Raw genomic sequence first — 8569 nt, 5'->3', positions numbered from 1 at the left:
GACGGACGACGACCTCACCAACCTATTTTCTCCACGCCGGCGACTTTCTGACGAGATTTTTCAGCAAGTTCGGCCCTTTTTGGATCTTCTCTCTGCTTCAGCCACATTTCATGCTTCTATTTCGATTTCCCTCTCATTTTTCTGCTTTTTTTTTTTATTATTTAAATATTAGCTGACGTGGCTGTACACGTCAGCCGATGTCGCACCTGTTCTGCAAATCCGGTTGCATATAGAAGAATTGAATGCATAAAGTGCTTGTAGAATCTTATTGAAGTTTTCATAACAATTGGAATGTTATTGAAAATTTTCATAACATATTCTCATGATCATCAACTAAACACGTCACAAGAATGTTATAGAACATTTGAATATAATTTTGCATCCTATAGAGTAGCAAATATTGATTTTAAATGATTTATAAAATATTATATATATTTAACATGATGTATATCATTATATTATAACAATAGATCAAATGCCATGTTTTAAACTTTTATTTTAGACCTCAATTTGTACTGAGCCGCCTCCAGTGCTATGGCAAACTTTAAATTTGTACCCGTCCTTTATGATCTATTCCATGTACCATATTTAACATCGTTAGTTCCTATTTATACTGGAAATTTTTATTTTTTTAATTATGTAAATATATCAAAATTTAAAGCATTTTATTTTAAAATCAATAAAAAAAATAAAGAGAAATAGAAGACCTTGGCCACCTTGGAGTAGCCGAACATGAATCAAAGTTCATCCAAACATATTATCGCCAACACCAGTGATTTTCTCAGCAAACTTGATTGAAAATTCACAACTTACTGAAAATCCACATAATTAATTTTCTAATATACCTATTCAAATTAAGGTTGTAATCTCGTATTGAGTTCCAACGAGTAGTAGGCAGATTATAATCATGAGGATTCAAACAATTACATCAATAGTTTTAGGAACATAGTTTTCTCTTATCCTTCGTATAAATCATGTCTAAGATATTCTCATTAATAAATAAAAGGTTATAATATTAAAATAATACTTATTTAATTATTCAAATTTATACGAGCATATATATATATATATATATATTTTGATAACCACAATGCACTTTATTCAAATAAGCAAATATCAAACATTACAAAAATAAATCTGCCCACATAGCTTGGGAGATACGTACATTCTGGGATTGAATCCCACCAAACAACTATATCATTAAGATTCCATGCATATTGTGCCAAAGAATGAGCCACTCCATTTGCTTCCCTCCCTTTGTGTTGCACTTTCCATGATGGAAATCTGTTAAGTATTGACTTGATGTCTTGAATAAGAGTACCCCACAAAGTTGAAGAGTAATCCTCTTTTTGCAGTTCCTGAAGAACAAGCAAGGCATATGTTTCAATTTGTAACTCTAATATGCCCAAAGGAATGCACAACTGCAGACCCCTTAACATAGCAATTAACTCAATTTCCATTGGATCAGCAAGTGCATCTTCTGGTTTACTAGCTGCAAGCAAGACCTGTCCTCTGTCATCTCTTAAAACCACTCCAATACCTGACCTGCATTGATCACTGAAGAGGGCCCCATCCACATTAAGTTTTAGCATGCCCGAAGGAGGTGGTTTCCATCTACATTTATACCTCAGTCCAACTTTCAACGCTACTGCAGTTGCCTTATGCTCCTGATATAAAGATAATGCATGCTTTATGACTTGGTTTGCTGTAAGAAATTGTTCTTCATACATCCACTGAATACGCCTATACCAAAAACCCCCTGCCATCAAAAAGAGCTTCTCCAACTCACCATCAGATTTTCTTCTTATAACAGAAAGAACAAGTTGTAAAAAATCTTCTCTCTGAGTAGATGTTTTGAGAGATGGAAAGAGTTGCATCCAACAATCAATAATTAAAGGGCAGTAAACCAGTGCATGGTTAACATCTTCCATTTCTTCTTGACACCAAATGCAATTGTCATCCTCAATTAACTTTCGACTTTTCAAATTTCTGAGAGTAGGAAGTATATTCTTGCACACCCTCCATGCAAAAACTTTAATTCTGTGAGATACATGAAGTTTCCAATTGTTCTTCCATATCAATTTCTGATCTGCAACTATTGAACTCTCAGCATCCTATTTGTTTTGCTCCAATTTAATGAAAAAAGTGTATGCACTTTTGACACTATATATTCCACTGTTCTCATGTTCCCACACAAGTGTGTCTGCCACATTTTCAGAAGGGATTCTGATACTAAGCACCTCAGTAGCCTCTTGAACTGGTAGCAGACTTCTGACCTTGTCAATGTCCCAGCTTCTTTGATCATCATGCATCAGGTAAGCCACTAGATAATCACTTAGATGTCCTAAGTCAGATTGAGCAGGTATGAGCTTATGATTTGGCAGCCAATAATCAAACCAAATTTTTATTGACAAGCCATTTCCAACACGCCACCTGCATCCATGAAGTAAATTGTTCTTTGCTTCCCAAATACCTCTCCAAACATAGGAAGGGGCACTCCCTAAAGAAGAGTTTTGAAAACTAGATGAAGGGAAATATCTTGCCTTAAAAACCTTATGGAGGAGTGAGTTTTCATTTGACAAGATCCTCCACCCCTGCTTTGCAAGGAGAGCTTTGTTGAAAATATGTAGATTTCGAAAACCCATCCCACCCTCAAGTTTGGGACTACACATTTTATGCCAACTCACCCAACACAGCTTCCTTTCTTCTTTCCTCTGTCCCCACCAAAAATTTGCCATCATGCCCTCTAGCTCAGAACATAGGGACTTAGGTAGTTTAAAGCAGCTCATTGTGTAGGTAGGAATTGAAAGGGCCACTGCCTTCAACAGAATTTCTTTCCCTCCTTGAGACAGTAGTTTTTCTTTCCATCCTTGCAACTTAGACCAAACTCTGTGCTTCAAAAGTGAGAAAGCCTGATATTTCCCTCTTCCAACCATAGGAGGAAGGCCTAAGTACTTTTCATATTGTTGGTAATGTTGAACACCCCAAAACTCCATAATTTCCTCCCTTTGAGAAGATGGTACATTGTGACTAAACACCATAGAGGTTTTTTCTCAGTTGATCTTCTGACCTGAAGCTTGCTCATATATGCCCAACCTATGTTGAAGTGTTAAACAAGTTTGCAAGTTTGCTTTATAGAAAATGACACTATCATCTGCAAACAACAGATGGTTCAACTTAGGGGCTCCTCTACATACTCGAATACCTTCAATTTGTTGATAAGTATTTGCTTGATCCAAAAAAGAAATAAGAACTTCTGTGCATAGCAGGAAAAGATAGGGTGAAATAGGATCCCCTTGCCTCAATCCACGAGAAGGAACAATGTGACCTTTTGGCTCTCCATTCACTAAAATTGAAAATGATACTGACTTTACACAAAGCATGATCAGTTTCATCCATTTCTCACTAAAGCCCATCTTCTTCATCACTTCTTCAAGAAAAGACCATTCAATTCTGTCATAAGCCTTACTCATATCCAACTTCAAAGACATAAATCCATCTCTTCCACTTCTTTTCCTTCTCAGAAAATGTACCACCTCATAAGCAACTAACACATTGTCAGTTATTAATCTTCCAGGAACAAAAGCTGTTTGAGAGGGGGAAATGATAGAGGACAGTATTCTCTTAAGTCTATTGGCTAGAACCTTAGATATAAGCTTATAAATCACATTACAGAGGCTGATTGGCCTATAGTCAGATACAAATTCAGGCTTGTTTTTCTTTGGGACCAGAGTTATAAAAGTATGATTGATCACAGCAGGAAAATGGCCAGAATTAAGAGCAAAAAGAACTGCATCCGTAACATCTTGACCTACATCAGACCATAAATTCTGATAAAAAATTGGAGCCATGCCATCTGGACTAGGTGCCTTTGTAGGGTGCATCTCATCAAGGGCTCTTTTCACTTCCTCTTGTGTAAAGCTAGCATCAAGATTCTCCACCATAGCTAGGGTTATTCTACCTGTTAGTCCTTGTAAGAACTCCATGTTTCCAGAGACTTCAGCTGTTTTGAAAAGATTAGAGAAGCACTCAATAATAACTTCATCTCTAGCCTCATTTTTCTGCCACTCCCCATTTGAGTCCTTCATACCATTTATCCAATTCTTTTTCTTTCTCTGAGATGCTTTATGAAGGAAAATTTTGGAATTTTTATCTCATTGAGCTAGCCATAAAGCCTTAGATCTTTGTCTCCACATAGTTTCATTTCTTTGTAGCCATTTCTGAACCTCATCTCTTGCTTCTTGCAGCTTCTGTTTGTCATGAGAAAGAGGATCCATCTGGTGAGCCAGTTGCAATTTCTCCTGTGCCACTTTAAGACTTCTCTGCACGTGTCCAAAACTAGATTTATTCCACATTGTTAGCTTCTCTTCACAGTGTTGAATCTTCTTAATCCCAGTGCTCAATTCTCTCCTACCATTAACTCCCCTCTAAGCTCTTTGAACAATCTGTTTACAATCTGGAGCTTCAACCCACATGGCCTCAAAACGAAATAATCTTCTCCCCACCTGCCTTTGAACTCTTTCAGTCAACTTCAATATTATAGGCACATGATCAAAATATGCCACAATACCATGGAACACAGTGGCCATTGGATAGAAAGAATGCCACTTAAAATTCAAAAAAAACCTGTTTAGCCTCTCACTTATAGTTTGTCCCTCCTCTCTTCTGTTACACCAAGTGAAAGGATTTCCTTCAAAGCCTAGATCATGTAAGTGACATTCCTCAATAACATCTTTAAAAGCCTTCATCTGACTATCAGATCTAACTCTACCCCCACTCTTTTCATTATTGCTCATAATCTCATTAAAATCACCCATTAACAACCATCCCTTATCACTAGGGACTTTTATAGATCTCAACAAATCCCATGACTCATGTCTCCTACTAACATTTGGTTGGCCATACACACCAGTCAACCACCAAGACTCACTATTCTCCCCTTCCTCAGTAACCTTCGCATGCACATGGAATTTTGAAAAGCTTTTTAAAGTGTTTCTTCCAATATAGAGCAATCCCACCACTCTTACCTTCACAACTTACTGCTAAGCAACCATAGAACCCCAGCTTAAATTTTAACTTTTCCATAACTTTTGAATGAAGTCTTGTTTCTTGAAGAAACAAAAACTCAGGAGCTTTTTTTCTGACTAAGTCAGAAAGGGTTTGAATTCCCAGTGGGTTCCCAAGCCCACAGAAATTCCAACTTACAATACTCATTGGTTTTGGCAGGGCTGGTGCACAGCCTCTGCCGATACCAATTCATTAGAATCCATCCCCTCTTGTTTACTCTTCTTAATGCAATCAACTTCATCACTAGAAAAGGCAGTAAATTTACCTCTCTTTTTACCACCTGCAGTAGCTTTGCCTCCTGAAATCTCCTCTACATTTCTTTTCTTCTTTGATTCATCAACAGTAGAATGCCATCTTGCTTTCTCCTTCCAAGTACTTCTAGTATTTCTTCCTTGCTTCTGGGCAACATGCAGGGATGAGTTTGAATTTCCAGTACCTTGGGCTTGAAAAATAAGGCGTTGCCTCTTTTGTCTTTCTACATGTCCAGTAATAGGTCCAGCAGTAGGCCCATAGGATGGTCCAGCAACAAACCCATCATATAGGCCAACAACAGTTTTCTTAGGCCCCTTAGAACTCTTCAGCTCCGACCCTTCCACATCATTACTAGCCAATAAAGGATCATTAGTAACCGTTACCTCAAAACAGTCAGTAACTACTTTGCTATTTAAGTTCTCTGTAACAGCAGCTGAACTTATGGTTGAATTCAGTATCTTCTCATTAAATGAGGAACCGTTACTCATCTTCTCCATCGGGGTAGCAATTGCACCGTGACTCTCCCTCTCCACCTGAGCAGCTTCACTGTGACTTTGACTTTCCACCTGAGTAGCTTCACCTTGACTCTTCCTCTCCACCTGCACAGCATCTTCATCAGATGTCACCATGTCTTGCTTCTCCCCAGTACTAGTTGATATCATCTTACTATACTCGTTTGATGAATCCCACTTCTTTTTAGCACTAGAAGTAGCCCTTAACCATGCACCATATTGAGGAGAAGAATCTGTCTTACTTTGGCATTCAACATTCTCATGAATAATTCGACCACAGGTAAAACAAAAGCGTGGAAGCTTTTCATACTGCACTAGACTCCAGACTTTTACTCCATTCAAAATACAAGTACTGCCTCTAGCAAGAGGTTTCTTCATATCAATCAGAATCTTCACTCGTAAACTACTACCCCACCCTACATTATCATCATCGACATCTACTTCTTGGACTTCACCAATTGAACTACCCAACCTTACACCAACCTCTCTATTCATCCCAAACATAGGTAGATTATGGAATTGCACCCATAAAGGTGCAGTATCAAACTTTAGATCATGTATTGGAGAAATGCCATCAAAAGGATTAATGACAAACAGCTGACCATCAAAGAACCATGGTCTTCCCTCAACAATCCTCTGCTTGTCAACATGAGTTGCAAATATCATTACATACATATTTCTCCCAACCTCCTTTAAAGCTGTAGGTTTACTCAGGTGCCAAATCTTCTTCAAAGTAGACTCTACCACTTGTGTTGCCAATTGTCTATCAGACAATATTTTACCAATCAAACTAAGATCGCCCTTCTTCTTCATCTCAGAAACTGCTTCTTCTTCAATCATAATAGACGTATCCTCTTCCTCAGTCAACCGAAGATTACTCCACAAACTATTAAGCTTATCCATTGCAAGTAGCCCAACAGAGAGATACTACGCTAAATCAAGAACAAACAATGAAGAAACCACCACCGTTCAATAGAACATAGACATACCACCACCTCTATTTTCTCCAAGCGAAACTAGAGAGGAGACTCTTCAAGAATCCTCATCCTATCCTAAACGAGTATTGAAGTGTGAAAGAGTATAGTCCCCCACAAACGTTGATGAGGAGGGCCCTTCTATGTCAAAGCAAGGGCGGAAAATCTTGATCCGAGCATATATGAGTTGAGTAGAGTTATATAAATGTTGTATCATTATAATATATTATAATTTCAAGAGTTCCAATATTTTCTTTAAAATATCAAGAGTCAAGCTTTCATGACAAGCATCATTTATCTTCAAAAACTTCTACGCCTGCGTCTGAAACATTTATCACTTTCAAAATTACGTGAAAGTTTGGCTGGGAAGATTAAAATGATGTTGCTTTTCTTCCTTTTCTTATGTATCAACTAAGAAAATAAGGTAATTAGTAAAATGACAGAAACCAAGAGTCTTGACTGACATGAGATCCCCAAGAGCAAGGTTGGCCTATATAAAACAAAATGACCAACAACAATAAGGTAATTAGTAAAATGACACAAACCAAGAAAAGGAACTTTTTCTTTTTTTCTCAGAAAGTAGGACATTTATAGATAAACTGTCAGATACAAGATACAAGTTTGATGGGGTGACAGTCCCCTACAGTCTTTCCAAAGCCAACACACATTACAACACAAAAAGAAAAAAACAAAGGGGGTGATCGAAATCAAACAAACGGCTCACATCCAATTCCCATAAGGGCAAGACCGCTTGGTGACGGTTTTAATATAGTTTGATAAACAGACTATACGACTACGATTGAAAGCCGCAGTACAAAGGGGTGTGCTGCAACATATTGGTCTAAACTGGCCGGAAGGAACTATTACATCCACTTTCACTCGATCCTGGATTAGGAAAAGCTGGAACATAGTGTAGCAACCAATCACTGTGTCAAATCGCCGAAAAATGGCCAAAACAGGTGGTGGCAGTGCGTGTAGGCCATGCACACGCACCACATCTGGAGAGTGAAAAATAGTCGAATCTGGAAGATTCGACGACGCTAATCCAGAACTGCCGCGCGTGGCGGCAGAAGACTCCCTGAGACACAGAGGCGCATGAATTTCACATGCGGTATAGGTCACGCGTGAGCCATACGCGCCACACAAAATAGCTAATTTATGCCGCTAACAGGACAATCGGCGCCTGGGGAAGCTGCTGGAGGGGCGCTTGTAGGCGTTTGATCACCGAAAGGCAGTAGATCGGCAAATGATGGTGCTACCAGAAAAACACATAAAAACCAATCGGAAAAAGACATAACTAAACGGAAATAGACAGTACCTTGGCCGGCGAGGAGGAGAGGTGGGTGGAGCCGAAGCACAACCCTCCTCCCCTCGGCAAACAGTAACAAATACTGGGTGGCGCGATTTGCTGGATTTTACTCACAGAGAGAGAGAGAGAGAGAGAGAGAGAGAGAGAGAGAGAGAGAGAGAGAGAGCTATGTGACAATATTAACCAAGAAATGGAACTTAATTATACATAACTTAATATACAAAATATACCAAGCTTGTATACTATTCAAGGATGTATACTATCGAGAAATGGTAAAAATTTTTACTTATAAAATAAAAGCCTGTATACTATTCAAGGCTAAATTCATTCAAAAGGTAAGAAAAAAAAATCCATAAATGGCCAGCTTATTTTATATTTTGCTCCAAAAAAAAGGCCCTTGCAACTTACAATTAAAAAAGTTGTGTTGTATTAAATACACACATTCTTCTTGCTAT

Source organism: Carya illinoinensis, chromosome 1 (genome assembly GCF_018687715.1).
Source record: "Carya illinoinensis cultivar Pawnee chromosome 1, C.illinoinensisPawnee_v1, whole genome shotgun sequence".
NCBI lineage: Eukaryota > Viridiplantae > Streptophyta > Magnoliopsida > Fagales > Juglandaceae > Carya > Carya illinoinensis.
This window is presented reverse-complemented; position numbering follows the sequence as displayed.